At 45.2% G+C, this 8,300-nt stretch overlaps 1 non-coding gene across 1 annotated transcript; it reads left to right on the plus strand.

Moving 5' to 3' along the window:
* Window positions 1–1,489: 1,489 nt before the first annotated feature.
* On the plus strand, window positions 1,490–1,596 carry LOC118678676. Its single transcript, XR_004974968.1, has one exon. It is a non-coding gene; the product is annotated as a U6 spliceosomal RNA (small nuclear RNA).
* Window positions 1,597–8,300: the final 6,704 nt, after the last annotated feature.

Below are 8,300 nucleotides of genomic sequence, written 5' to 3' on the forward strand. Positions count from 1 at the left end.
TGGAGGTAGGTCAGAGAGGCAGGAGGGTACAACACTGAATGAACACTTCCTGTGTGCCAGGCCCTGTGCTGCTAGTTCTTTCTTCGTGAAGGTCAACATTATTATTGAACACCAACTGTGTGCTAGGCCTGGTGCAAGTTATTTATTCAATTCAAGGAACATTTATTGAGTGCCTACTGAATGCTGGATGCTATACATTTATTAAGCATCTACTGTATGCCAGCTGTCCCAAATCAGTGCCTGTGTACACAGTAGTTCCATAAATGCCTGAATCAATGAATGCCCTCAAGGGACTCCCATTCTTCTTTCTAAAATGGCCTATAAATAAATAACTCTAACACTCAAAGGTAAGGCCATAATGTGGGTGTGTTCAGAGTGTAGAGGGGCCCTTATCACCTTGTACTTCCAGGTACCTTACTGCTTCACCTGTGAAGGGCAGGTTGACTTGCCCCTCACTCACCTGCCTGTCCATCCCCAGGGCAGCCAGGAGGGACTCTGCCTGTAGCACAGGTTCAATCTGTGCACTGATTCCTGCTGCTTCTCCTCCTGGTAATTGTTTGTCATTCATACACCAGACAGGAGGGCAGCAGGCTGGTCCTAATCCTGAGGCTGCCAGGGAGCTGGGCGCCTCCGACAGGCTGCCCACCCTCCCATTGGGCCTGCCTTTCCAACTGGAAAAGGATTTGATTCTTCTTGGTACAACCCTTTGCCTGGACCTCTTATAAAAATTCAGACAATGCATAGGAATTGTTAAAGCCTAAAATCCTTACCATAGTCACAAGGCTTTGCCTGATCTGACACTTCCTCCCCTCCTTCCTTCCTCCTCCTCCTCCTCCGCTTCTATTTTAAATTGTGGTAATATATACACAACAACTTACCATTTTAACCATTTTAAAGTGTACAGTTCAGTGGCATTAAGTACATTCACCTTGTGGTGTAACCATCACCACCATCTTTTCCCTCTTTCTTAATAATACAAGATAATTTACTCATTTATCATTATCTTATATTGAGATCTTATATTTAATAATCAGTTTAAATGACTAATACTGTGAGGACGTGTGAAAAAGAAAGAATATTATGCAGTTGTAAGCTTTAAAAATAAGAAATAAACATGTACATGAGCCCAGCTGGTGTGGCCCAGTGGTTGAGCATCAACCTATGAACTAGGAGGTCACGGTTCAATTCCCAGTCAGGACACATGCCCAGGTTGCAGGTTCGATCCCCAATGTGGGGTGTGCAGGAGGCAGCAGATCAATGATTCTCTCTCATCATTAATGCTTCTATCTCTCTTTTGCTCTACCTTCCTCTCTGAAACAATAAAATATTTTTTAAAAAAGTTATAAAGTTGGATGGTGCTGATGGTTGCACAACAATTTGTACTTAATGCCACTAAACTGTAGACCTGAAATGGTTAAAATGGTAAATCCTATGAACACACACACACACACACACACACACACACATATCCACAATTAAAAAAAAAACAGTGCTCAATTCAATAGTACATTTACTAAAGTTGGAACAATACATAGAATTTTAGCATGGCCCCTACACAAGGACAACGTGTAAATTTGTGAAGCATTTCATGAAAAGGAAAAAAAAGAACAGCAACAACAAAAATCCCTTTCTTCCCCAAAGTCACTACTATCCTCAGGGTTTTTTTTTTTGTTTGTTTTGTTTTAGTATGTGTTTTTAAAAATCCTCACCCGAGAATATTTTTCCATTTATCTTTAGAGAAAGTAGAAGAGAGAGGGAAAGACAGAAATATCAATGTGAGAGAAACACATTGATAGGTTGCCTCCCGCACAAGCCCTGACCAGGGCTCGGGTGGGAGAGGAACCTGCAACCCAGGTATGTGCCCTTGACAGGAATTGAACCTGGGACCCTTTGGTCCGCAAGCCAGTGCTCTATCCACTGAGCCAAACCGGCTAGGGCCACTTCATTTTACTTTTTTTTTTTTTAAATATACTTTATTGAATTTTTTACAGAGAGGAAAGGAGAGGGATAGAGAGTTAGAAACATCGATCAGCTGCCTCCTGCACACTCCCTACTGGGGATGTGCCCGCAACCAAGGTACATGCCCTTGACCGGAATCGAACCTGGGACCTTTCAGTCTGCAGGCCGACGCTCTATCCACTGAGCCAAACCGGTTTCTGCTCATTTTACTTTTAAAAATTAAATCTTTAGCCCTAACTGGTTTGGCTCAGTGGATAGAGCATCGGCCTGCAGACTGAAAGGTCCCAGGTTCGATTCCGGTCAAGGGCATGTACCTTGGTTGTGGGCACATCCCCAGTAGGGGGTGTGCAGGAGGCAGCTGATTGAGGTTTCTCTCTCTTTGATGTTTCTAATTCTCTATCCCTCTTCCTTCCACTCAGCAAAAAAAATCAATAAAATATATATTTTTTAAAAAATTAAATCTTTATTGTTGAAAGTATAACATATGTTTCTAGTCCCCCCCACAAGTACCCTCATATGACTTACCTTCTTTCCCTGCTTCAGTCCCCTTATTCCTCACTCTTGCTTCCCCAATAAAGTTGCACCGCACCACACAAACTTCTGATTCATTCTCTGCTTCCCGAGGAACCCAAGAAGGACATATGCTGCAATCTCTCCACTCTCCTGTTGATGAACATTGAGGTGGTTTCAGTTTTTTGAGATTGCACACGGTGCAGCTCGGATAACATTCTTGTTTGCGCTTCCTGGTGTACTTGTGTTTGTGTTTCTGTAGAATGTTCCTAGCCATGGAACTGCTGGATAATAGGTTGCACACTCCTTTAGCTTCACCAGATATTACTCGATTGATCCCCAAAGTGACCACTTAGATTTTTCCAGTTTATTTCACCTTAACCCCTGCCTTCAACTCACTGGATTTGTTTGGGTCATCTGGGTCTTCTTTCAGTTCCTTTAGCCCATGTCATCCCGTTGAACCCCCTCCCCCCAACCCCCATCACAAGGCTTCTGCATCTGCTCTTTTTTCAGCTGAGAACACTTTCCCCGCATGGCCTAGCTAAGACCTCCTCTTTCCACAGAGATCAGCCAGCTCAGTGCCTCACTTCTCTGCAACAGCTCCCCAACTTCCTGCTCAGCCCCAGACCAGGACAACCCCCTCCTCCCCCTGCCCATTTTATATATCTCATAGTCTCATACACCTCTCGGTTGTGATACACTTATCCGTTGCAATGTTTTGCCCGTCAGTGCAACTGTTGGAACAAGATCTAGTCGCTCCGCTAAGGTCACTAGCCTAAAAGTAGGGACCTCCATGTTTAAATTCACTGCCACATCTCCAGCACCGAACATGCCTGGCACACAGTAGGCAGTTGATATTATTCTATTCGCTATTTTATGTTCTTACTCATAATCGAGTTTAGCGTGTGATTTTTCCAGCATGTTTAACATGAATTAGCATCTACTGGGAGCTACTAGTAAGATCATGACAATGTAAATAAACACAATGTCTTTCCTTGAGGAACTCACAGATAAAGGTCAGTAAACATTGTTGAGCTGGCTGGAGCCTGACATGTTTTAAGTGCTTAGCAACTGTTGAATTGACTCAGAAGTCACCTCTAGTCTGAATATTACTATAGCGTGTAACCATGGCTCTTGTTTATTAAACACTTATTATGTGCCTGGCACTCTACTCAGTGCTTTTCATTTGCGATCTTATCCTATCCCACATCTTGCCAGGGAGGTACTGTTATTACCTCCATTTTACAGATTAGGAAACTGAGTCTTAGGAACATGAAGTCACTTGTTCCAAATCAAGTAACTAGAAGTAGTGCAGGCAGGATTCCCCAGCCAGAGCTCCTAACCCCCTACCATGGTGCTAATTTTCTCCTACCCCAATTACACTCCTTTCAGATTCCAGAGGCTGAGTTCTTGATTACAATGGTAAATTAATGATATCTACCACTATGGGGCACTTATTGAATATGAGTCACTTTGCATCCATCCATTCATTTATTCAACAAATATTTACTGAGAACCAACCCTGTGCCATGCTATATGTGAGGGGCTGGGGAAAAAGTGGCGAACAAAACAGAATAAAACACCTGCTTTGTGTTGTTGATATCCTAGTGTGAGGAGGAAAAAAATATATATACATATGATACTGATCAGTGCTACAGAGAAAATGAAAACAGAAACAGGAACTATGGAGTGGGATGACTGGGGTTTCCGTGATCTCATTTCATTCTACCAACAAGCTGTTATTTTTCCCATTGATAATGAGATTCAGAGAGGTGAAGACGCCTCCTCACAGGCACATAGCTCATAGGCTGAGAAGTGAGGACTCTGGAAGGACCGAGGATCCCGTCACTGCCAATCACTTTTTAAAAAAATATATTTTTCCCCCTAGCCAGTTTGGCTCAGTGGATACAGCAGTTCTTAATCCGTGGGTCACGACCCCTTTGGGGGTCGAACAACCCTTTCACAGGGGTCACCTAAGACCATCGAAAAACACATATATAATTACATATTGTTTTTGTGATTAATCACTATGCTTTAATTATGTTTAATTTGTAACAATGAAAATACATCCTGCATATCAGATATTTACATGACGATTCATAATAGTAGCAAAATTACAGTTATGAAATAGCAACGAAAATAATTTTATGGTTGGGGGTCACCACAACATGAGGAACTGTATTAAAGGGTCGCGGCATTAGGAAGGTTGAGAACCACTGGGATAGAGTGTCAGCCTGCAGGCTGAAGGGTCCCGGGTTTGATTCTGGACAAGGGTATGTACCTTGGTTGCTGGCTCCATCCCCAGTAGGGAACGTGCAGGAGGCAGCTAATAGATGTTTCTCTCTCATCCATGTTTCTAACTCTCTACCCCTCGCCCTTCCTCTCATTTTACAGGAAGGGAGAGGGAGAGAGAGAAACATCAATGATGAGAGAATCATTGATTGGCTGCCTCCTGCATACCCCTCACTGGGGATCGACCCTGCAGCTAGGCTATGTGCCTTAACCGGGAATTGAACTATGACCTCCTGGTTCATAGGTTGATGCTCAATCACTGAGCCATGACGGCTGGGCGTGCCAATCACTTTTTGTTGTGTGCCTACTGAGTGCCTACTATCATGGTGGAGACAAAAGGAATGTCCACAGTTTTCCAAGAGTTTAAGATTGGACAGGCAGGTGACTGGAGGGTTCAGACAGCTGGATGCAGTGTCCATGCTGTGCCCAGGGCAGACATTAGATGTGATTGCCTATGGGAGATGCTGAGGCTGGAATCCAGGCTCAGGCAGACAAATCAATTCCAGAGACCAGGAGCAGAAGACTAAGACCCATATGCCCTTTGGATGTTGGTGATTCTCAGGCACACCAGTCCCTGTCCTGTCCCCACAGCCAGCTCCACCGCCCCTCCTCTTCCCACCCTAGGTCTCCAGCCCTCCAGGCCATCGAGCATGACCAAGTGATAAGCTCTGGCCCCACCCTGGGGAAGTCACACGCACAAGCAAATAGCTGCTTCCCCTTCTCCTCATGCTGCATCAGCTGCTTGAGGGGCCTCCCAGATAGGGGGCTCTGGGGTGATGACAGCTGGTCCCTTGCCCCCACATGGCCCCAGGACTCAGTTTCTGTCCAGCAGATCACATGAACTCCGTAGGCCACCTGGAACCCAGGGGAGGAGAGCCTGAGTTTTGGAGCTACAAAGGTATAGAGTACCACCTCCCTCAGGCAGGCTACCTGGTTGCACTTCAAGAGGACCTCTTAGAACATTTGCATGTTCTTCAAAGAGCACTTTTAGGTTTAGCTGATCAAGCTGAAAATAGACATATTTTGGAGTTTGAGGAATTCATTCAGTCAACAAACGTTTGTTGAGTATATTTTATGAGCCCAGCCCTAGGGGCTGAGGATAGACAGTGAACAAGACCAAGGCCAGTCTTCTCAGGGACCTTTACTCCCCCCCCCCCAATTATTGATTGATTGATTGATCTGAGAGAGACCGAGAGAGATTTGTTGTTCCATTTATGTATGCATTCACTGGTTGATTCCTGTGTGTGCCCTGAAAGGGGATGGAACCCGCACCCTTGGTGTAAGCGGATGATACTCTAACCCAGCGGTCGCCAACCAGTGGTCCACGGACCACTCTAACCTACTGCGCTACCCGGCCAGGGCAGGGACTTTTCATTTTAGTTTAATAGACAGACGTTAGACTATTAACACATGAGCGTTTTATTATCATTGTGAGAAATAGTCTAAATGAGAAAGGGTTTTGTGCTTGGGTAAACTGGGCAACTGGCTGGCTGTTGAATTTCTAAGGGCCGCGTCAGAGATCTCTCCCTTCCGACTGGGGATAAGAGCCAAATCTCCGTCTCTTTTCGGAACACCCTCACCTCACCAGGGCGAAAGGCCTTCCTCTCTGCCATGAATAGGTGCTGAGGGGCCAAGAGGAGGATTTCCTATCAATGCTGCTCTGTGTATGAGGCTAGGAGGCACTCAGTAAATAACTGGTGAATTAATGTTATTTCAAGGCGGGATAAAAAGCCACTGACTCCATTAGCAGAGGGTGAATGGCTCGCGGGGAAAGAAGAAATCTCGGCGCTGTGATTCCCAGATTTCTGGAAGGATGAGGAATTTGGGGACCAGGGAAGGCACAATAGCGATGCTGGACTTCCGTTAGACACATCCTTTTAGAGTAGGTGCTGGCACCGTGCAAGGTAGGAGATGCATCAATGCATGAGACAGGTGGGGGCGGGAGCGGGGGTCCCTGCCCTCCTCCAGCTCACAGTCTGGTGAGAGCGAAGGCAGCAATGAGATAATGTGATAAGCATTATGAGGGGCAGGAAAGAGAAGACAGCTCGGTTGATTGTAGGAAGATGAGAGTTTTGGAGAGGAAGAGGGCAGGCAGGAGAAAGTGCTCAGGGTGGAGGAATCAGCATATGCAAAAGCCTGGGGGAGAGAAAACAACTTCATTCAAAGAACTTAAAGTAGCTCTGGGAGTTCAGACTGATTGGGGTGAGAAAGGATGTTGGAGAGAAAAGCAGGGCTGTTCCATGCTTTCAGCCTTCCCCTTGGGGGAAAACTAAATTCCTCCAATCCACAACTAGTTAGGGTTATGAAGTCCAGGAGGTGGACTGCATTTTAACGAAGACCCATCATTTACTGACCACCACGTTATAGAACACTGGCTCATTCCATCCTCATGCAGCTCTTACACGGTTGATAATATGACTCCCATTTCACAGAGGCCACAGCTGAGACTGTTCGGGTGCCTGGTCTAAGATCACATAGCTCGCAATGTTTGGGAGTTTAAATGTTGTTTTATGCAAATGCTCCTGTTGTAGCAGTTCCTTTTACATGAGGTAATGCATGTAAAAGCCTTTTTGTAATAGAGCCATGTAAACACGAGGCATTATTAGTTTTCGGTCTACAGCATTCGGGGAGCCCAGGAAGGGGCAGTAATGAAAGCCAAAAGGCCCAAGGGCCTCTCTTAAAATTCCCCCGAGTCTCTTCTAGTTCCCTCTTTGGGGCACCTCCAGATATTATCTTCTGCCAAGTAGAAAGTTTCTCAGAAGTTGCAAGACGTGGGAGATTAAAAAAAAAAAAAAAAAAAAAAAAAAAAAATCAGCACCAACAACTACAAAAACTCCTGCAGCAGCCTGAACACAAAGAGTCTGAATTTTGAACAAAGGGCAGAGTGAGACCCAAAAGTAAATGCTGACACATCCTCTCTCCAGCTGTGAACTGGGGGTCTGAGGGCTTCGGCAAAGGTCATCTGTCTCCACATCTTCGGGCAGGAAATGCAATTCAATCCTCTCAGTGACTGATGGCTCTGCAAGATTAATGGAATCCTCCCCAACCCTGGACTCTCTTCTGACAGCACAAAAAGTGAATCAATCCCCCCCCCACCCCCGTTTTCCTCTTACTAAGCGAGGTTCACTGATTTCTTATTTTAAAAGTTCAAAACTTTTCTCCCAGAAATTTGTCCCCAGGTGTCCCTTTGCAGGGGGAAACTCTGCCTTTTGGGGTGAGATTCTGAAGGTCTGGGGATCTTTCTAGGCTTTTCCTCTGTCCCTACTTCATCTTTCAAAATAAACATTAATGTAAAGGGCATGACTGTCCCTGAGAGGGTTAACTGCCAGCCCTGCTGTCCGGCCCTTGGGGATTGGCAACCAATGACCACTTAGCACGATGAAGTAATTCTTGGGTTTTGATTTCCATTGGGTAGCACACTTGTCCATCAATCCAAAGATGCAAGTTTTGAAAGTATCTTTGAACTTTTATGACTAGCTTCCTGGCATTAACCCCTTAATAAACTCACCTGTTACTTCCAACGTTCCTTCCAATGCTCA

Source organism: Myotis myotis, unplaced genomic scaffold (genome assembly GCF_014108235.1).
Source record: "Myotis myotis isolate mMyoMyo1 unplaced genomic scaffold, mMyoMyo1.p scaffold_m19_p_20, whole genome shotgun sequence".
Lineage (NCBI taxonomy): Eukaryota > Metazoa > Chordata > Mammalia > Chiroptera > Vespertilionidae > Myotis > Myotis myotis.